Below are 23323 nucleotides of genomic sequence, written 5' to 3' on the forward strand. Positions count from 1 at the left end.
TAACTATCTCTCCCTCCCTCCCTCCATAGGTGCATAGTATATCTTTTAATCTTGTTCATTCTTAATGGGGAAGCGCTGCCCAGACATTCTTTTTACCCTACTAGAGTGTAGGTGAATTTTCCTTGACATTTTCTCAATCATCTCAAAATCTTTTGTCTTTCTCTCTGAGTACAGTTTGTGGGTTGAGTATTGGCTTCCAACCTCTTTTCTAAAGCAAGAAAATGCAAATGACGAAGCACCAGTACAGCAGGTTACCTCTGCCAAGGACCTGGGCTTAGACCCTCTTTTAAATCCCATTAGATGTCCCAAATCAGGGTCTCCACCAACTGCAGTGGATCCCATGGCTGTAGACTTCAGCTCTTTTCCAGTTTCCAGTGCCCCATGATTATACACAAGACTTACTATTTTCTAAGGTGTTTTTCTTGACTTTTCCCAGGGCTACCTCTTCACCTCACTCAGATCACTGCTTTCAAGTTTAAAGATATTATTAGAGTCACTGGATTCAGCCCACGCGCCTTCTTTCCTCTGTATTGCCTCAGAGGTGGAGGGGTTAAATTTACAGTTCTCTAGTCCAGCTACTTACTCCTACTCCTTTGGCCAACACTTTTTAAGATGAAGATATGGAGTTATACTCCTTTCTTTGTTTTGTGGCTGCTGGCAATATTTTGTTTTATTTTATTTTAATATATGTTTTTATTCATTCGTAAAGTATTAAAGGGGGGAAGACCCCATGATCCAACTCCACACAATGATTTTCTCCCTCTCATCTCAAAAACTACATTAGTTTCTATTTTTAAAAAATAGTAACACTACCCAGATTTTGAAAAGTTTAAATGAAGTTTAAAATTTCCATGCCAAATATTTAGTTTCATTATTGATTTTAGGATTATAAAAGAATGCACTCTTTGAAAAAAAATACAGAAAAGCATTGTAAAGAACACATGAGACATTAATTCTCATGTCATTTTGGTGTGTGTATTCTTTTACCATTTTGCTTTTCTGTGTATACTTTTTAGAAATTAGATTCACACTTCATATATGGTTTTTATTTTGTTGCTTATTTTACCTCTAACAGTACACTATGAGCATTTAACATAGCCTGAAATATTCTTTGAAAAAATATTTTAATCATTTGGAAGCATGCAGATGTATTCAAATAATCCCCTATTGTTGTACATTTATGTTATTTATAGTTTTTATAAACATTAATGCTAGAATGAACATCCTTCTCTATAAACCTTTGGATGTATTTCCTTTAAAATATGTCCATAATAATCGTTATAAACCTTGATTATTGTACAGTGCTATATGGGAGGGAGATAAAGAGAAATCCTGCACCAGATGAACCCTTGGGACATAAGATGTTACATAAGTTTAGGTATATGTATATTACTGCTTTTCTCACATAAAGTCAAGGTCTAAAATTATGTGAATTCTAATGAGTTATTTCATAAAAGCCACTGAGGCATTTCCTAAATTGTTTTCGAAAAGTACCGCTCTTACTGCATTGATCACTGCTCTTTGGCTTTTTATGCAGAGTTCAGAGTAGCATAGTGATTCAGTGCACAAATTCTGGGGTCAGAGGACATGGGATCTAATCCCAACTATGTCACTTGCATGACCTGAAGGCCCCTCCACGCTTCCGTCTTCACCTCCTTCTTTCATTATGTTCCAATGGTACTTTCTTTCTGTCCCTCACGCAGACCAAGATCATATTCCTCTTGGCCCCTGCTATTCCTTCTAATGTGACACTCACCCCCAGTCCCTTCTTGGCTGACCCTTTCTCATTCAAGGGTTCCTTCTCTGCTTAGCTAATGTTCCCATTAACTTTTTCCTCGTTATTCTCTAGTCCATTACTCTTTTTTTTATAGTACTTCACATCACTTCAAAGTATCTTACTAATGGCAATAACAATAATAATAATAATATAATAATAATATAATGGCCTTGATTGATGGTATTATTAGCTTACCTCAGCGCCTATAATTCCTTTCTACCCACCCACCTACAGCTAGCTGTGGTACCCTTCTGCTGTGAGGGAGACTGCCCTCTGGTGGACTTTTATAATATTGCTACTAAAGACAGTCTGGTTTCATAGTTCGTTTGCAACCACAGGTGTGTTGTTTTGGGGGAAAAGGAGGGGTTTTCCAGATGTCAAATACTTGAGACTTTTTCAGGTATCAGTTTTAATCTACCTGAATATGAATCAGGAATGATTTAAAATGTGAAATGACCTTGGTATAATAATGATAGTTACTGTTCAATGAGTGTTTTTCTCAGCACCAACCACTGTGCTAAGGAATTTTTATATATTATCTCATTTACCTTAAGCATTGTCAGCTGGGGAAACAAGACAATAGCTTAAGACATAGTACAGTGTAAAGAGAGCTTTCCCAAACCTCAGAATAAAGCCGATTCTGTGTCCAACCTTTGTCTGCAACTTTGTGGAGAAAGGCAAATGAAGAAATGGAATAAAATTTTTTAAGCACCAAAGGGGCCTGAGTTCTTGACTCAACTCTGACCCTAATTATTGTGTGTCATTTTAGAGATTTACTGCATTTGTCTTTTCTAGATCTTAGTTACCTCGAATGTAAAATGACGCTGAGTGCCCTTTCAGGTATAAAATAATTCATTAACCCCAGGAGTTTGATAACTTTGCTCAGCCAAAGCCCGGGGAAGAAAAAAAGACATTTCGTCATCTTTTCTAGGTACAGTGGCTCCAAAATCCTAAGAACTAAAGCATCGCTTTGGTTTTTATGCTTGTTTATTTTTTTTAATTTATCACATACTTGAATTATTTCATCTGTTCTTCACAAGCAACCCTATAACTTATACAAGGCACATGCAGTGGTCATTTTACAGACAAAATTTAAAAGCTCACAAATAGAACATTCTTAGTAAAATTGATGGTGGATATACTAAAACCCGGGTCTTCTGATTCTTTTTTTAATAATTGAGTTAATTTGACATGTAACATTGTATACATTTGAGGTATACAATGTGTTACTTTGGTATATTTATATATTATACTGTGATTGTAGATGTAATGATATTTATCACATTACATGATTATAGTACAATATTATTGTAAAATCATTTCAGATGATGACATAGGACTTGTGTATTAATTACATGTAGTGTTAACTGTCAGTTCACATTTGAAAAAACTCTTGTTTTAAAACAAAGTTACTTTAAATCTTCTAGAAATAATCCTTAACTTATTAATGATAGATGTGCTATGAATGAAATTTACTATGTTTTAATATAATTATCTATGTTTAATTCAACAAAAATCTTTTCTGTCAATATTACTGAGTACCCACTCTGCCTTCATGCTGACGTGGAGGAAATATTGGCAAAAGAGATAACAACCTCAATCCTCAAGAAATCTATTATTTAGTTATCTAGTGTGTCAGGAAGTCATTTCCAGTATCACCTTAAAAAAACAATTGGATGTTAAATGCCAAAATTCAAAAGCTAGGAAATTTGGGATGTTAGTTCTATTAGGCATATTTGTAGCATCATAAAATCATTTTTTAAAGTATCAGCTTGCCGGGGTTGACAAATTTCCTTTCACTCTTTTATTCACTGTGTGATCTCGAGCAAGCCACCTTACCTCTCTGCACATCTTTTCCCTCACTTGATAAACAGAGATAATGCTCCATAATTTGCAGTGGTTTTATAACAATTAAATAAGATAATGTGTATAAAGAGTCTGGCATACATACTCAATACATGCAGCTGTTGAGTGAAAAGGAACAGGAAAAGAGAAAAAAGGAAACTGGAAACAGTCCAGCTAGCAAGTTGGGATTGGAAGAATGCCAAAAATGACAAAATTACTGAATGTTGTTGTACATAAATGGCTGGAAGTCATAAAAAAAAACTGAAGAGTAATATCTTCTTCTACTACGTTTGAATCCGATAATGAAATGCTTTGCTCCTCTATGTCCTATTAATATTCATTGTCTTTCAGCTCTGGGCCCAGATACTCTAGAAGACGTGTTCAGTTTAAACCCACCATCTAAACTGGGTGAAAGAAGTCTTGCAAGAATAAATTCTATAAATAAATATATCGAGTAATTGCTGTGTGCCTAGCACTGTTGTAGCTGCTAGCGATGGAGCAATGAATAAAACAGGAAAAAGAAAACCCTGTCCTCATGGTGTTTACAATCTAATAGATGATAAATAATATTAAAATAGGCAATAAATAATATTGAAAAGTAAATCATGTGGCATATTAGAAGGTGACAAACCCTATGGAGAGAAGGTAGGAAAGGGGGAGTAGGGTGTCATTTTAAATAGGTGATTAGGTTAAATATTATTGAAAAGGTAACATTTGAGCAAAGACTTGAAAGAGGTGGGAGTAAGATTTTTAACAATATCTGGGGGAAGAGCTTTTCAGAGAGAGCATGTCCCAATGCCCTGAGGTAGGAGCAAGCTGGTGTTCGGGGAGCAGCTAGGAGGTCAGCTGGACAGGAATGGAGTGAGTGAGGAAGAACAGCAAGAGATGAAATCATGGGTCACGGGGACCTTGGGTTTTATCCTGAGTGTGACAGGAAACCATTGCAGGGTTTGAGCAAAGGAATGAAATGAACTGATAGATAATTCGACCAATGGAGCCATGTGACATAATTTATGTTTTAAAAGGATCACTTCTGGCTGCATGTTGAGAATAAAATGTTGGGGAATCGGATGAAAACGGGAAGACTGCGCTATTGTAATAATCCAGGAGAGAGATGATGACAATAGTGATAGTGGTGAGAAGAGTATTTCGATTTTTAATCATTTAGAATCATCATTCATAATGATGAGGAAGAGGGTGGAATAAGTTTGTTTGGGGTTTTTTAGGAGGTCACAGGGAAGGTCTCTGTAATCTAGTTTTGGACGTGTCAAGTTCAAGATGTCCATTCGTATAGACAACAAGATATACAAGGAGAGTATAGATACACATTTAGAGAATATGATCATATGGATGGTTTTTAAAGCCATGAGACAGAATGAGATCACTAAGGAAGTCAGTACAGATAAAGAATAAAATACAAGGGGCTGGCTGAGTGGTGCATTGGTTAGGAGTTGGCTTGGGACACCAGCTTTGAGCAGCAGGGCCCGGGTTCAGATCCCACATGAGGACCAGTGATGCTGCACCCTCTACAGCTGAGATGGTGAACAACAGCTCGACCTGGAGCTGGGCTGCCGTGAGTTGCAACAGCGTAGGCTGCAGCCCCTGCTGCAGTGGGCTGCCGTGAGCTGCCATGAGCAGCCGTCCAGCGACCGGCGACCAATCTGCCTCACCTGGGAAGAGCACAATGATAATACCAACATGGGCCAGTGAAGCGACGTCCTCCACAACTAGACTGAAGAACAAAGGCACAGCAACTTTTCTGTTCCCCTTCCCCAATTCCCCAATAACATCTTTAAAAAAAAAAAGAATAAAATACAAGATGTCCAAGGAGTGAGTCTTGAAGCATCTTAATGGGTAAATGGAAAAGAACCAGGAGAGACTAAAAAAGGAGCAGCCAGTGATTGGTGAGGAAAATGCCTTTTCTTGGGGGACAATAGAGGGAAATGTTTCAAGGAGGAGGTAGTAATCAGCTGTGTCAAATGCTGCTGATAGATCAAATAAAATGAGGCCCAAGAATAGAGTGTAAGATTTAACAATGTGGGTATCACGGGTTGCCTTGATGAGGACAATTTTGTGGGAGTGGTAGGGGCCAAGGCTGGTTGGAGAAAAAAGAGGGGAGAGGAATTGGAATCAGGGTGTAAAGACAACTCTTCTGCTGTAAACGGGAGCATAGAGATGGACTGAAAGCTGAAGAGTAAATCTGGGTCTAGAGAGAGATTTTTGTATTTTTAAGATTTTTATTGGGGAATTGGGGGGATGGGAACAGTGCTGGGGAATTGGGAGAAGGGGAACAGACAAGTTGCTGTCGTTTTGTTCTTCAGTCTAGTTGTGGAGGACATTGCTTCACTGGCCCAAGTTGGCACCATCATTGCACTCTTCCCAGGCGAGGCAGATCAGTCGCCGGCCTCTGGACGGCCGCTCACTGCGGCTGCTGGCCGCTCACGCTGGCTGCCGACCACACACGGTAGCTTATGGCAACCCACTACAGCAGGGGCTGCAGCCTAGCCATCGCTGGCAACTCATGGCAGCCCAGCCCCAGGTTGAGCTGTTGTTCAGCATCTTAGCTGTGGAGGGCAGTGTCACTGGCCCTCATATGTGGGATCCGAACCGGGGCCCTCTGGCATCCCAAGCCAGTTCTTAACCATCGCACCACTCGGCTGGCCCGAGATATTTTTTAAGATTTAAGAAATAACAACATGTTTGCAGTCAATAGTTTGACCCAATAAAGAGGCAAGTGATGAGGCAGGAAGAAAAGAGAATTGCTGGAGCAATGTCCTTGAGTAGGAGGGCTACTGGTCAAGTGGACACATGGAGAGGTCAACCTTAGGTAGGATTGTGGCCACATCACCTATTGCAGAGGTTCTCCAAGTGTGGTCCCACACAGTAGCATCGGCATTGAGAATTTTTAGAAATGCAAATTCTCAGGCCCTTCCCCAGATCTCCTGATTCAGAAACTCTGAGGTTGGGGCCCAGCAATCTGTTTAAACAAGCACTCCAGGTGATTCTGACATACAGTAAAGCATGAGAACCACTGGTCTATAGTAACAGAATATACAGGTACAGATGCTGGTCAGGTGTCAATGTGGGAAATTCTCTCTGCTTCTGATTTCTCAGGGAAATAGGAGGGAAGGACATTAACTGAGAGTGAGTATCATGGAGGTGCTGTTGGAGATTTGAGAAGACAGGAAAGGTTTGAAATAGTCATCTGGGAGAATAGGAGAGAGATCTGGGGAATATAGTGTGAGTGCCTGGGAACATGAAGGGCCCACCTGAGACTCATGGTGACATGTCTACACTGACACTGTCAATTTGATTGTGTCTTTTTCTCCCGCCAAGTCCAGCTGGAGTTAACAAGGTAAAAGAGAAATGCACAGGAGGAATAAATGAATTAAATGATTAATATCTTATAAATATGAGCTTTGTAGGTAAACATTACTTTCCGGTGTGGAAATTAGACATTTCCTGAAGACCAGCTTACTTTTTATTCTTAAGGTCCAAAGGCCAGCCTGGAGGTCTGACCTGTTTGCTTCCTGGTGAAAGAGTCATGTCTGAAATTTTGCCACCATCGTACAGTTCATGAGTCCCAGGCAAGGGCTGCCAGGCTAGTCAGATGACAAATTAGTCCGAGCAAAAGCGTGCACCCAGAGTGCCCAGAAACAACTGTTTCTTCATTTCCTCCATGCCCACCATATTTTCCTTTTTGGACAAAACCATTATTTAAACAAAAACTTGGCAGTCAGAAAAGACCACATATTGTATGATTCTATTGATGTGAAATGTCCGTAACAGGCAGATCTATAGAGAAGAAAATAGATTATTGGTTGATTGGAGGAGGAGGACATGGGGGAGAAGGGAGTGATAGCTAAAGAGTATGGAGTTTCTTTTTAAGATGATGAAAATGTTCTAAAGTTGACTATGGTGATGATTATATTTATCTATGAATATGCTATAACCTATTGATTTGTATACTTTATATGGGTAAATTGGATGGTATATGAATTATATCGCAAAGCTGTTTGAAAAAACTTGTGTACCACACATTTAATTCCACACATTTGTATAGATGAATGTCAAGGACATATTAATGAAAATAAACTAAGTCATTTTAACCTATAACTGAATTATTTTACACCTATCTTTAAATAGAATAGCTTACTTTGAATGCTGAGAACTTTCTGATATATGTAAAAAACAAAACAAAAAGTTTCTAGTCTCTGATATGAAGAATAACTTGTAGGAGTTAAGCTTTTTTTTTTTTCTTTCAAAAAAAAAAAAAAAGGAAAGTAAGAAGGAAAGCCAATTCCAGTTCTGTAGCGCTTTGTTGTGAAAAACTTGGACTAAAAGCTGCTGTTAATTCTACTTTTCAAAGCTAGATCCTCTCTGACCCATCAAAACAAATGCTCCCAGGAGTCTTAAGGTGATACGTTCCTCTTTTGTCAAAGTGGCAGAGGCTGCTAAGAACAAATTCATTTCTGCTTCCATCAGCAACATGACTGAACACTAATAGTGCCCTTTGTTTTACAGTTGCATTAACTTGTTTGCTCTAAGCTTAGGGAAGCACACTCCTTTTCATACCATCTTTGAAATGTGCAACTTGTCCCTCTTTTAAAACATGCTGTCACTTGTTTACCTCGTGTTCCTGGTGATTTAAGTGACACCTCAATGGTTCATCTTGGCCAATTTGTCTTTGTGTAGGAGGAGTCCCAAGACCACACAGTCTTGTCTTCTAGAATCCAAAAATCATTCACCCTCCATTCTTGATGGATATTTATGGAAGAGTTATTGGATACGCATTGAGCAGCCTTTGCAGTCAGAGCATGAAGGAAGCATCAATAGGCCAAGTTAGCTTTTCAGCCAGTGGCTCTGTGACCTTGGGCAAGCCATTTAATTTTCTGTTTCCATATCTAAAAATAAGGAGCTGGATCAAGCAACCTCTGGGGTTCTTTCTGACTCTAACCTCTGGAAAAGGCATTGAACTTCTGAGAGGTGAAGAGCTGGGACCTGGAGTTAGAATGACTTGGTTAAAATTCTGCGTTTGTTACTTACTAGTAAGCTCTTAATTCTTTAGCCTCTATGCCTCAGTTACTTCCCATCAAAAAGAATAAGAATCATACCTACTGTCTAGGTACAGCCTGTAAGGAACTGATCACGGGGCTTGTGATGGTGTAATAGCTATTGGTATTTACAGTAATGGTGCATCTATACTCAACACAAAAGCAAAAGAGATGACACGCTTTTAGCCTAGCTGGGAAGCAAAGCTAGCATATGTGAGCTTATTAACCAGCTAGCGCAAAGCAACAGCCCAGGAAAGGGTTAGACAACACACATGAGCACTGAAGTTTCAGGCAGCTTAGTTCAGGGCTGGGACTGTTGGTCGGGAGAAAACATAAGCTGAAGCTCAACTTGTTTGTTTGTTTCTTTCCTTCCTCCCCTCTGGCTCTCCCAAGTTTATTTTGGTTTGGAAACCAGGCCCACCCAGGGGAGCTAACCAAGCAACAGACCCTTCAGCCTTTTCCTGTCTCCGAGCCTCAGACTGGCGGGACCCTCCCACCCCGTTGGCGCTCAGGCGTCGCCTGCATTGCTGGGTGCCCTTTTTAAGTTTCCCATCTTCCCCCAGATGATTTTTAGGCCCCAGTCCTGGTGCCTAACCCTGCTTCCTAGCATGCTGCCTTTCTCCTTCCTTTCCTCCCTCTCTGCTCTGTTCAAAGGAATACCTCTCCAATCCTGTGGTAAATAAATTAATACAAAGAGAGGGTTTTGATTGATTGCACCAATTGGATGTCAAAAAGCTACAGAAGTGGTTCTTCCAGCAGTCAGTTTCTTGTCGGCACACTCTCTGGATTGGAAGTGTCACTCTGGGCTGGAGGTGCCAAACCACAGAGCTGAGCTCCCAACTGCAGGAGTTCTCCGAGCTGAAGCGCTCACTGCTGGGCTCTGCTGTCATTCTCAGCGCTTCCTCGTGACTTTGGGAGAGAGAGCCCCATTGTGTGTATACCAGTGTATATTCACTTGCTTTGGGAGTGTGTTTCATGTGCTATATAATTCATTGCATATAAATTGTGGAACGGGCTTCACTCTTGGGGCCAATTAAGAATATCTCCCAGGGTGACCGGTTAGCTCAGTTGGTTAGAGCGTGGTGCTAATAACCAAGGTTGCCGGTTCGATACCCTCATGAGCTGTGCCCTCCTTAAAAAAAAAAATCCCCAATAAAAGAAACTGGAGTATCCCACTGTGTAGATCAGGAGTCAGCAAACCACAGCTGGAGGCACAAATCCAGCACACTGCCTTTTTTCATAAATAAAGTTTTATTGGGCTGTGCTCATACACTCATGCATTGTCTATGGATGCTTTCATATGACATGCTGGAATCACTGCAGAAGAGACTATTTGGCCCCAAAAGCCTGAAATATTTACTATCTGACCCTGTGCAGATAGTTTGCCAATCCCTGATTCAGATGTAGGAACACCAGATATGATAGGTTCATTGACTATAGCCATATAATTTACCTAGATTTCTTTTTTCTTATGAAGCACATATTTTTCTACAGAGCTTATAAAGACCCATTTCATTTTTAAATTAAAACAAAATATCAACAGAAAAACTCTTGATAACCTAAGAGGGTCTTTATATGAATGTTGAGGCCTTTCATGGAAGTTTAGGGCAGAAAAGAGTAGCATCTAATCTGACCTCATCATCTCCCCAGTTAAAGAAACTGGGAGCTAAAGATGGAGGCACCCAGAGTCACGTGGCAAGCCATGGCTGTCGCGATCGATAACCCAGGGCTCCTAACTTCCTGCCCAGGGCTTTTGCCAGTCCTTTTAAAAATAAGTCATTGAACAGATCTGATTGGTGCTGCTGTGAATTCAGATGACCAGGCTCAAATGGGCAATCACATTGCCCTGAAGTCCTACTAAGTCTGTGTTCAGCATACTCTTTCACTTTCTGTAATGACCGTTTCTGTAATGACCTTTCATAAACCTCTAACATCCCCTTGTCCTCCCTGACTCTCATCAGGTAACCTCATTTCCTGCTTTAAAGAAAAGGAAACCTATCCCACAGAAACTCGAATCTTCCTGACACCAAACATGAACCCATCTATATCTGTGCCCATCCCCCTTTCCTGCCTCCCAGTAGGAGAGTTGAGAGTTGTCTCTTCTCTGGATGGGATCCCTTCCCAGGAATTTTTTCAATATCAATTTGTCTCGCTCTCTCTCTCATATTGCATCCTCCTCATCAGTTTTTAAACACGTTCACATCTCCTTTTTTTTTTTTTAAAGACTATCATCTACACATCTGCAACTAATTCCCATTATTTCTTCTCCCATTCACAGCCAAGCCTTCCTACGGTGTCATCAGTGTGTCCCATCTCTGTGTCCTCATCTCCTAGTTTTCTTCCATCTAATCTGTCTGGTTTTGGGTCTCCTCTCACCAACCAAATAACACTTGTTGAGGTCGTTGATGGTCTTCATGTTATTAAATCCAGTGAACATTTTCCAGAGCTCATCTTATTTGACCTCCCAACACCATTTGAGACCACTGATCACTCTCCCTTCTTGACATGGTATTCCCTTAGATTTCAAGGCATAAAACACTCCAGGATTACTTTGTACCTCACAGGCTCTCTTGCTAGCTCATTTGGTACTCAGATTCCCTTGTTAGCTCACCTTTTCCCCCTGACTTTCCCATATTAGACTTCCTCACATGTTGGTTGCAGGGACACCTCTTCTTGCTTTATTTGCAGTCCTCAAGCAATTTCATCTCCAACACCTCCAGGTACTGTTTATCTATAGGCAAATGCAGGCCTCCTCTGACTCGACACAAAAGGCCACAGTGATTTTTGAAAGGCAGATCTAATTATTTCCAATACTTCACTTAGGAGTCTTCAACAATTCGTAATAACTTATGATAAGTATAACATCCTGTCTATGGACTGAAAGGCCCTGCCTGGCCAGCCTCCTGTCTGCCTCCCAGCCTCACCTTACCCTCTGCTCCCTACCCTCACTTCTCTGCCCTCATGGATCTGGCTTCCTGCCCTCTCACAGAATGAGCCTGTGCACATTCCACCCCTATGCTTGGGATAGTCCTTCTCTCCCTTTCGACCTGGGTATCTCCTCCTCATCCTTTGATTACATCCCAGTCCGCGCGTCTAGGAATCTCATCCCACCCATCACTTCTACTAAGAAGACTTCCTTGACGAAGTCATATCCTGCTTTTTAGTCTTGCCCTGATAACACTTAATATAGCTATAATTTTACTTTGAATTTCATAATTCACTTAATTAATATCTGTCCTCTCCCAAAAGGCAGTAAACTCCATAAGGACAGTTACTATAGATTATTTTCGTTTCATACTGCGTGCCTAGCAGTGGTGGGCCAGCAGTAGGTGCTCAATAAATATTTCATGAAAGGATAGATAGAGGGAAAGAGGGAGAAGGGTAGGAAAGGAGGGAAGGAGAGAGGGATAAGTGGGTGAGTGGATGGGCAGATGGACGAAAAGTTATGACATATTTGATCTAAAATATTGTGCTTTAGCATAGGACCTAGACTGAGAGGGTGAATATTGTGCAAATTTTCCATTTAATAAGAGCAAGGGAAACATAAGCATTTGACAGCAGTGGGGTTGTTGAAGTTGATAGCTTGATGGACATCTCCATGCCACTTTTAATACTCTTCCCAGGGACACTATTTCTATGGGAATATAATAATAATGACAAGTGCAGTGTGTCCTTAACTACCACAGATATTTCTAAAATGCAAACTTGTGGCTTCTGATTCATACATGTTAGGGAGGAAAATCCAAGCTGTCACAGGCTTGTAAATAGCTCTGCGTTCTTCCTTGCTGTGATTCTACATGACTAATGTCATTAGCTGACCACAGAAACTAAGCCATTGGTCGTAGGAAAATAAAAATGGTGTATATACTGGTTATGTTTGGCACAAAGCCTTTGTTTGGACAGATATGTATGCCAAGGATCCCTAGAATAAACTGCGTTATAGCATTCAATCAGGTCCAAAGAATTGAGCCCTTAAAACAAAACAAAACAAAACAAACAAACAAAAAAACCACCCAATAGCAATTAACCAAATCCAATGTATTGAACCTTTTACTAAATGCCAGTGAGGCTGGTACAGTTGTGTTGACTTCTACACATTCAAGTTCAATCTTCTTCAACAGTTATTTTAGAAGGAAGGATACTTGGATATTTATTTTAGTGATACTCCCCTTTCTCTAAATATTTGCAACTCCTTTGGGACAGCCTTCAAGGCCAAGAGTATATCATTAAATACATCCTCAGCCTTCATTTGGTCCAAACAAGATTTAGGTCCAAAATGATACAGATTTTCTTATGTGGAAAGCAAAAAAGGAAGAAGGAGAAGGAGAAGGAGAAAGACTCTAAAGAGCCACTTGGCTTTCAGTGAGGAGTTCCATAAATGTTTGAAGAAATGGAAAATGAGCATAGCTTTATCAGATGACAGGATTTACAAATTCTGATGTGTTTGTTTTAAAACTCAATCTCATTTCTTTAGAGATTTGAACTGGCTGCCCTCCCCCCACCCTCCAAGATGTATGCTACTTGACCCACATGGTGATTTTATTTAAAAATTGAGTCAAGATTCTCAAACCAGGAGATTTCGAGTGCATACTTTGATTTCTGGTGTCCTCTGGGAAATCTGAAGAGCCAGCAAAATTGTTCCCACAACCTCACATGACAGCCCCCTCCTGGAACCATGTACCTGCCTCCTTCTTTTGAAAGGAAACAGGCTGGCGTCCCTCACTGCCATTATCCACTGTCCTGGCCTCACTATTTCTGACTGCACTCCCTCCCCGCTTTGCTGTTTGTTGTCCTGTGTGATGTTTGTTTAATAGCCTGTGCTGTCTCCCTCTAGACTGAAAGCTCATGAGGGCAGGGATGTTTTTTCCTGTGTTTATTCACTGCTGTGTCCCCAGTGCCCCGTGCACTGATGCAGACTTATAACCTGGTGAGTGAATGGACATCTAGCCCCTGCGGGCAGCTAAGTGCACAAACCTTGCTCTAGAGTCAGACTTAGTAAGGGAGAAGACCAATTTTTACCTTTCTATAGATCAAGAACATTTTATACCATCTATACTTTTCATTTTCTTTTTAACATGACTATTTTATGCCACTATCACAACGACATTTTTGCATTTAGTCTTCACAATGATTTTGTAAAGTGTGTGTTGTCCCTGAATTTTCCCTCAAATTTTTCTACCTTTATATTGTATTCACTTTATTGTATTCGTCTCATTCTTTTGAACAGATGCTAAGTTCTGTACATGGTTAACAATTCAAAATGTATTTAAAAGTCTGCAGTAAAAAGTCTTCCTCCAGCCTCCACCCCTTACCCATGAGGTTCTCTCCTCATAAGCCAGCGGTGTTGTTAGCTTCCTGTGTGTCCATCTGTAGATATTCTCTGTGTACACGTTTACATAGACCCCTTACTCATTTTCATAAATGTTACATACAATATACACTTTGCTTTTCTCACTTAACAATAGTTCTAAAAGATTCTTTTATATAAACTCATAAAGAGTTTCATCATGCTTTTTTTCCCATGCATATAGCATTCCATGGGGGGACTACCAAATGGTTTGTTTAACGAGTCTTTCCTGATAGGCATTGACGTGTTACATATCTCCTTTTACAGGTGTTCAAGATACAGGTGTGACAGGTGCTTAAGAAGTGAGATTGTGGGTAGTTTCTATAGTTTGTGCTAGAGTTAGAAAGTCTTCTCTATTTTAAAGCAAGGATTCCCTCATGGTTTCTTCTAGGACATTCATTTGTTACATTTAAGTGTTTCATCCACTTGGTATTTAACCAAGTTATAAGGTATAAGGTATGAATTATGGATTCAGCTTTGACTTTTTTCCCTAGATGGTTTACTGTTTGTCCCATCTCCTTGAATTGAATAAGCCAATTTTTATCATATTCTCAATTTCCACATGTATTGAAATCTGTTTCTGAACATCTGTCCTGCTCTGCTGATCTATCTGTTCATGCGCCAACGCTGCACTGTTTTAATCATTAAGACATTATACTATATTTTAATATCGGATAGGGTTAACTCCCTCTCTTTACTTTTCTTTTTCAAACTTTTCCATATGTGTAATATTATGTCAAGAAAATATTCATTTAGTCTTCCTAAAAAACTCAAGAACAAGCAGTGAATATTATCACATGCCATTTTAATATCCTTCAAGATCAAATACTTTTACTCAGTGGATTTATTACTATAATTAGCAATTTTAGTTTGCCTCATATTAACCTATTCTTGTTTTCCAAGAAATATTTCCATTTTTGTCGGATATAGTGTTCTTTTTGTTTTCCCCAGGGGTTATTTATGATATTTTATTCAAGATTTTTTGCACCAAAATAAATAAATGCTCTGGGAAGATTTCTTTCTTATGCTGTCTTATTCAAATTTTGGGTATCATAATTATGCTGGTTTCATAAAAGTCATTGAAAATGTTTCTTCCTTCTTTGTGCTTTAGTAGATACTTGATAGTAGTTGTGAATGAATGAATGAATGAAGTAACAAAGTACTAAATATATGTTGCAGACCAGGGTAATTAGCACCAGCATTTGTGCTGTCTCTCAGTCCAAATGGGCCACTCCTTACAGGGCAGACTGTTGTGTTCTATATTCCTTCAAATTTTTTCATAGACTCGCCCTAGGAGCCAGCTCATGATACTAGGCATTCCTCCTGAATGTATACAGGTTTCTTATTTACTTTTTTATCCCAACTGAGAAGGCATGACAGACATACCAGAGATGGGAGCGTGGGGCTCTGGCCATTGTCTGGTTTCTGAGTCAGAGGTAAGCAGCCCCTGACAGGAAGATTCAGTCCCCAGAGCAGAAAAGACAAGTTGTCCTTGTGCTGAAGCCAGGTCACACCCCTTCTAGAGCTGAGTTCCTCATTTTTGTCATGTGAAAATACTAGAGACCACATGTTGGTTAAAAATAATAACTCTTTTTAAAATATGCAGAAGTATGGGGTGAGGAGGAAAAGAACCAGAAAGAATATGTCAAAATATCAATGGTTAACTCTAGGACAGGTTGTCATCTTTTTCTTTTATAGTTTTTGTGTTTTCAAACATTTACATGTGAATAGGTATTATTTTTATGCAAAAAAATAATAATTATAAAAAATTTGACCCTTTGAATCCTTGTATTCTACTGCCCTCCAGCTTGGAGTTACAGTTTCTCACACATGCTCAGTTCTTGGCTAGAAATAATAACTTCTTACACTTCGCAGAAGCATTTTTGAATTTAGCCAACACTGTTGTTTGTGGTGCTACACTGTTGTTAAGAACTGATATACGCTGCAAGCATGCCACCAGCATGCAAGAGTCAAGGTCCAGGCAGGAAAACCAACTGACACGAGCTGATTCAAACAGAAGGATTTAGTACAGGGAACTGGTTATGACATGGGTGCTGGAGCGCCAAAAGATTTGGTGGAAAGGAAGCAGCTGTCTCCCTTACAGATGGGGTTACTAGGATCCAGAAGCTCCGAAAAGCAGTCCTGTGGAGCTGGCACTCAGAGCACTAAGAGAGGTCAGCCAGTTAAGGCTAGAACCGCTGAGGGATGCAATGAGGCAGGAGGCCCCAGCCAACAGCCCCTGCTGGCTGATGCTCCCAGGGACATGAAAAGAGAGGGAAGGAAGAACGGCTTTTCCCTTCTCACCTTCCAGTCTCCTTCGCATGCCTCCTGTTGGAAGAATCAAGCAGGAAGTCCTACGGCAAGGGACTCTAGGAAAGAATTTGCAAGGACCCAGCCCCAGCATCACAGAGCGCGGAATAGCAGAGTGGATCTGGAACTGATATGCAATAGGTGACAATCTGGCACTGAGCTTTGGGGTTGGAAAGTCTGTGGTTTGGTAAGTGACAGCCAGCCAGCTTTATCCATTGTACTGTTCTAAATCTTTCCTTTGAACAACTACTGACGTCCTAAATTTCCAAATATCTCTTGGCTTTTCAAGAAAAGCACCTTCACTTTATTAAGGAAGCATTCATTGGTAATCCCTTTATAAACCTTTCTGGCAGCAATCAAGACGGGATTGAGCCTGGTAGCGTGTGAGGGCTCGGGACTCAAGCGCAGTTCATTTTCACACCCTCCTACCCAGTTGGCACACTTGCAAGGTTTATTCTCATGAACTCTACTGCAAAATAATAGGAATAATATCCTCAATCGAATGGATCAGGGATTATTAACAGAACTTCTCATTTTCTGAACAACTAGGTAACCTTTTCTGAACTCACCTCTAACAAGAAATGTTTGCCTGCTACTTAGGTTAACACGTGTCTCACTAATAGTGGGCTGGACATGTGAGAGAGTTTCTGACTCATCAAAAGTGAACTTTTCAAATAATTTGTGCCAACCTGACCAAACCCTGTGTTCTATACATTAAAGTTTCCACTGCCTGGTATTCTGAGCTAGAAGTTTCCCGTGGGTGCAATTGTTGGCTAGATTTGCCTTCATAACGATCATGACATCAACAATTCATTGTCAGGAACTTTCATTCAGAAAAGATCTAAGCTCAGGTTCTTCAAGAACAAGCTTAGGTGTCAGGAGGCATAATTGTCGATCCTGATTTTTCCATATACCAGAGTTTATTTTTAGACATTTAACCTCTGAGCCTCAGTGTCCTCATTTGCAAAAGAGATAATAACATGAGGTTGTGAGCATCAAATAAAATAACCAATGTAAAGAGGCATTAGAAATGCATGTAGCTGTTCTTATTCTTGCAAGAAGCAGTCAAGTGTAGTGGTTTAGAGCTTAAAGTCTGGATTCGTGAGACCTGGGTTCAGTTCCTGGCTCTCCCACTTAAAAAGCTTTACTACCTTGGGCAAGGGAGTCATACCTCTTAACTTTGGTTCTCCCAACTGTAAAGGAGAAACTGTACATAAAGGAGGTGCTGATGTAGGAGAGTGGTAAACACATAGTAATCACTCAAAAAATGTTAGATGCTGTTACCGTTATTGTCTTTAGTAGTAGTAGTAGTAGTAGTAGTAGTAGTAGTAGTAGTAGTAGTATCATCCTACTTTTTAGGGAACTGTATACACATGTGTAAGATGTATGGTGATTAATATATTAACATGTTAACAAATACCTTTTTTCTCTACTCGATTTCATTGAACACACAAAGGGAAACTCTTTAGATTTGTTGTTGATTTTACTGCAAAGCCAAGGGCCATGTTTCATCCCGTTGGCCTTTTCCTTGGAGCTAAGAAGAGGTAGCTCCGTGTACACATTTATTTCATGTGGGATCCTCATTATTTCTCTGGTGTTTAGACACTGGTTAATCTTCCTTTCTTTGGCAATCTCTGTGCATCAGATCAGATGAATTTATTTTTCCTGAAAATTACATGATTCATTTTTATCTATGGCAGGTAAAATCAATAATACAAGTTGATGACCAAGGCCCACTGTCTTTCCTTTTTATATAAGACAATGGGTTAGGGAAGTGAGTCTGGTTTTAAAATAAAATTTTTATGACTCTAGAGATGTACAACTGAAGTGTTTCAAATCACATCCATAAAAACTATCATTTTGGGACCAAAACTATATCCTTTGAAGGAAGTAGATGTGAAAAATATTGATTTAAACATTCTCTCACTGAGAAAACATTAGTTGAAGTCCCAACAGAGGCCACACAAATAGTACCCATTAATTGTTGCAATGCTGCTTGAAAGAGACAGTTTTACAAAGGCTGCTGTCCCCAGAGAATGGGTTATCCTCTCATTAAATCTCTTTTGTACAGAATCCTGCTAGAGAATGGAAATATGCTTTCCTAATGTTACCAATTATTTTGTAAAAAAAAAAAATGTGTTGTACCCTGACAAATAGCATACCTGATGCTGTGCCCTTTTTATAAACTGCAGCTGTGCATGAAGTAAATCAAGTTCTCAACAGATAGCAATGACACTTAGTGAACACTCCATTCCCTTCCCCCTTTGCTGCCCCATCTCAGCTACCCCATAAAGACAGCACAGCTTCACATGCCAGCTCTTCTCTCACTGTGCAGCAAAATACTCAGGACCCTATGCAAGTACCCAGTTCTCCAAAATCCACGATTAACCAGGAATAACAATAACAACTCACGTTTAATGAGCACTTACTATGCACAAGGCACTGTCCTGAGCACTTTTCTTGGATTAACTTATTCAATCTTTATAACATCTCTGTAAGGGACACACTGTCTTATTCTTTTAGGACAAATGTACAGATGATATTAAAACAAACTGGTGTAGATATTCTGTCCAGTCATCCAGATTGCATGGTCAGAACTATTTCAGCCCAGTCACCTACACTTTATACATCCCACATTCTAAAACCCTCAGTTCACAGCTGGTCTTGACTGGGAAGACTGGCATGACCCCCGTGCAGGGATGGCATGATGATTTGCAGAGCCTCTGTGTTTTGTAGAGTGGCTGTATTTTTAGTGCCTCTTTCCCTCGCCCACACTTCCATAGCTCTCTGCACTTCTGACAGAATACCAAATACAACCTCCTTTAATTAGCGTTTTTTGTGTATGTTCCGTCATCTCTACCCAGCAGTGTTTGCCAGAAGGGAGGGAGTAGATCTTAGTCATCTTTGTGCCCATCATGGCACCCAGCTGAGTGACGTGCACACGGTGGGTGGGAAGCAGGATGGCTCAGCAATTGAGCGCACTGGGCTGGCATTCCAACTCCTCCTCTCACCAGCTGGAGGACAGAGGGCAAGGTTCTCCGTCCCTCTCGCCTTCTGTTTCATCAGTGAGCAGAAAACACCTCTGAGTGTCTCTTCCTTCAAATGGTCTGGTTATCGGTAACACAGTGGCTGTGTCCTCCTCACAGCAACAGCCCCCAACACGCTTTCTGTATCATAGCATTGCTCATATCTTAGGAATTCCCTCGTGAGAATGTCGAAGCCAGGACTCTTGTTGCCTCCTGATCTTCATTTAGCCAGACCCTCTGTGTTCAGGCAAGCCCATGTCAAGACTGTGAGCAGAGAAATGGGCAGAAGAGCAGAAGGAAGGTGTTCCCCCTTCACAGACTAACAGGGTGTGCTGTTGAGCTCCCAGGGCCGGGAGGATGGCCCTCATTGAGTTGTTGCTGTCCATCATGTTCCATACGTGTTACTAGATAACCACACCATCAAGACAGTTGAAGGAAGGATCACGAGGCTGCTAGCCAAGCAGCGTCTCAGTTCACAGTTCAGACAAATTGAACTCTGTGATGTGCGGGACAGTTGGCCATCATTAGATGGCTAATGTCGGCATGGCTGGAGTTTCTCTTGGCATTATACATTCAAAAGGGTCAAATCTATACAAGGCGTGGACTCACCAAAAGTGGCTGCTTGCTTTCCAAAACTGCTAGTCCTGAAAAAGACCAGGAGCTCGGGAGGTGTGGGAGTTATTAAGGAAAAGCCATATAGTCCAAATAAATTACTCTTGAGTTAAGCCTTGATCATAAATTTTAAGTTACATTTCTTTATTGACTAATGGATCTTTTCTGGCAGCAAATAAGGTCTATAAGGAATGCACTCTTGCCTCCAATTGCAAACCCAAGCCAGAGAAAATTCACACACCTGATAAGAAATAATAATAGTCTGTTTCATTTTCAGCTTTAGACTTAGCACTCTATATGATGTTTCAGTTAAATGTGCATTTCTGAAGTTTTATTGAGGCATCATTTACATAACAAAGTTCAAGCACTGAAGTACACAATTCAGTGGATTTAGTATATTTACAGAGTTGTGCAGCTATCACCATAATCTCATTTTAGGACATTTTCATCACCGCAAAAAGAATACTATACCCATTAGCAGTCACTCCCTGTTCCTGCATCTATCGGCCTCCCACCCCCCACCCCTACTGCCCAGATAACCACTAATTCACTTAGTCTCTACAAGTGTGATTTTATTTTTAACCTAGCCATTGCCTGGCAAATCATTTCTTGACTTATAATTAGAATCAAATCATCAGTGTTCCCTCAAAATCTGTCATTTTTGAGAAATAGTATTTTTCTCATGCATCACTGAGCCTTCCTTCTTCCATTCAGCCCCTATCTTTCACCATCACCTACAGAGGTGACCATCATTCTTCATTTAACAAGCATTTACTAAGGCCTGCTGTGTGGCACACACTGTTTGAGCACACACTCTTGGGGGAGTCAGTGAGCCAAGCAGACCCTGACCTCAAGGAGCTGGCTTCCTAGCAGTGGGAGACAAAGCAATAAGCAACAATCACAACAACAAAACCAGAAGTAGACTGTGCACCATGTTAGAAGATGCTACACGCTGTGGGAACAAGAGAGAGTGGAGCAGGATAAAGGGCGTTGGGAAAGCGGGTGCACAGGGGTAGGCAGGTCCAGCAGACACAGGGGTGGTCAAGGTGAGCATCCCTGAGAAGTGCAGGCTTGTGAGACTTAGTGGAGGTGAGGAAGGGACCTGAGCAGGTTTCTGGGGAATGAGCATTTCAGGAGCAGCCCCACGGCGAAGACCCTCTGTTGGGAGCTCAGAGGACACATTCAAAGAACAGGAGGGAGGCTGGTGAAGCTGAAATGAGGAGAGAAGCAGGAAACCACGACATAGAGGCCAGTGGGGCAGATCGTGGGAACCATAGGGGTTTGAACAGCAGCTGCCACAGGCTGATTTATATTCTCAGGGGACCACTCTGACTGCCGTGTTGAAAGGAGATCAGAAGGGAGCAAGAGCAGAATAGGGAGAAATCCCAGATACTATCTTAGAGGTCACTTTAGGGCAGTGGTTCTCAACCTTGGCTACACTTTCCAATCACCCAGACAGCTTTACGGAGCAGAGGCCTGAGCTGCAAAACATTAATTGCTTTGGGGTGCAGCCGGGGCACTGAGACTTTGCAGAGCTGCCCAGGTGATTCATATGTGCAGCTCAGGTGGACCATTAGAGATTTAGGAGCACTCAGCAGTCCCACCAGTTGGACTGTGCAACTGGGACACAAAACCCCACAGCTGGCCCTGACTGCTTATTGGCAAAGTTTATTGGCAAGGCTGTTTCAAGACGAGTGGAGATCTCACTGCTACAGCAAGAGCAGAATTGACACTGCAGATAGTGTGCCAACTGCGATGGGGATGGATAGAGCGCCCTTGGACCACCAGACCTTAATGAGCCAAATCCCATTCTCTGGCTGGATCCAAACATGAGCCTCTGAATATGAGAGCAGGTTTTCTCCCTGTACCTGACGGAGAGCTGGTTGTATTATAATATGTCAGGGCAGAATAGAAGGATAAAGCTTGTGCCTCAGGAAGTGGGTATGTGATTCACTGAAACAAGCATTTTTTGAGAATTGTAGTTACAGTGTGCCAAGCATGGTGCAAGGAGCTGCCAATAAAAAAAAGATAAGGTCTAACCATCCTTGCCCCAGTGAAATGGCTCAAAGTGAACGCCGTATAATATTTCAAAATGTGTTATTTGTGGGAAGGCTTTAAATAAGCCAAAGGAGGGGGGACCCTTCGGTTACATATCTGAGCTGTTGGCATTTCTAATTCAGAGCGATGAATAGAACATTATTGTGTTCCATGGGCACAAGCACAGCAGAAAAAAAGATGCTTGGAGCCGTGAGCCGAACATGAATCAGCAATCTCATTCTATTGTTCGGAAAATAATCACGATGCTGGGAGTATGGAATTTAAGAATCATGCAGAAAAGCCCTTCCCCCCAGCAGGAAATAGACATTGGCTAAAACATCACATCTTGGTTTTGGCTTCCTGGGCTCAAAAGAATGTAAAAAACTTGGAAAGGATTTAGGGAAAGCTGATTTGTAAATATGGAAAACACAACCCATAAGAAGGGAGCTGGTTTAGACGCAGGCTCTCAGAAGTGGCACGCGGAGCGGAGGGATTGTTGATTCATTCCCATGACTGGGAAGTAGTGCTGCCCTAGCTGCAGTAACGAACAAGTGTTTCTTGAGTACCTGCTGTGTGCTGATCGCTTAGCCAGCTGGTGGGAGAGGAAGGCCAGAGGTCCCTACCTTTGGAAGACCTTCTAATCTGTGACAATGAGGGGGGAGGCACAGAGACACGATAAAGCAGTAGTTCCCAAACCCCAGCATGCTTTGCAGTCATGACCTGGAAGGCATGTTAACACAAACTACTGCGCCCCACCCGCAGAGCTCCTGACGCAGGGTCTGGAGTGAGCATGGACATCTGCATTCCTAAAGAGTTCCCAGGTGGTGTTGATGCTACTGATCTGGGGACCACACTTCGAGAACCCTACCCTAAGAAAATAAGGACATGGGACAGAAGAGGAAAGTGAGCTTGGGTTGAGGACAGCAGTCCACTGATCAGGTGCAACTGACCTATTGGTACTATAATAAGTGCCACCTTTTAAATGTGTTCTCCAGTGCATAGCTAATGGCTTTTAATTAGCAGTGTGCTTTGAATTAAACCACACTGGCCATGATTTTGCCACTACCCAAGGGAGGGTGGCAAGAGGCAGGGAAGCAAGTTCTCTGCAAGCCTGTGGAAGTAAGGGCATAATACATCAGGGGTGTGTCCAGTGAATCCAAACCAGTAAGCACGCAGGTAGCCCAATTGCAGCAGGCGAATGGCTTCAGGGGTAAAAGGGAAACAGTAGAGCGACCTATCCCCACACTCATGCTCAGACTAAAGCACTTCTCTCATGAACAGTTCTCAACAATCAGCCGACAAGCCTCTTCCGGGT

The 23323-nt window shown here is 41.3% G+C and overlaps 1 protein-coding gene across 12 annotated transcripts in view; it reads left to right on the top strand.

Moving 5' to 3' along the window:
- Nucleotides 1-23323, top strand: part of THRB (thyroid hormone receptor beta) — a 355917-nt gene that overhangs the window by 219253 nt on the left and 113341 nt on the right. Inside the window, exon 1 of one of the 12 annotated variants that reach the window (XM_019655738.1) lies at nt 16501-16520. The exons of the other annotated variants lie outside the window; for them this stretch is intronic. The gene's annotated coding sequence lies outside the window, so the exon portion shown is untranslated. Of the gene's footprint in view, nt 1-16500; nt 16521-23323 lie in introns of those variants that run through there. 12 annotated transcript variants of the gene reach the window in all.

This window comes from Hipposideros armiger, unplaced genomic scaffold (assembly GCF_001890085.2).
Source record: "Hipposideros armiger isolate ML-2016 unplaced genomic scaffold, ASM189008v1 scaffold_245, whole genome shotgun sequence".
In the NCBI taxonomy this organism is placed as follows: Eukaryota; Metazoa; Chordata; class Mammalia; order Chiroptera; family Hipposideridae; genus Hipposideros; species Hipposideros armiger.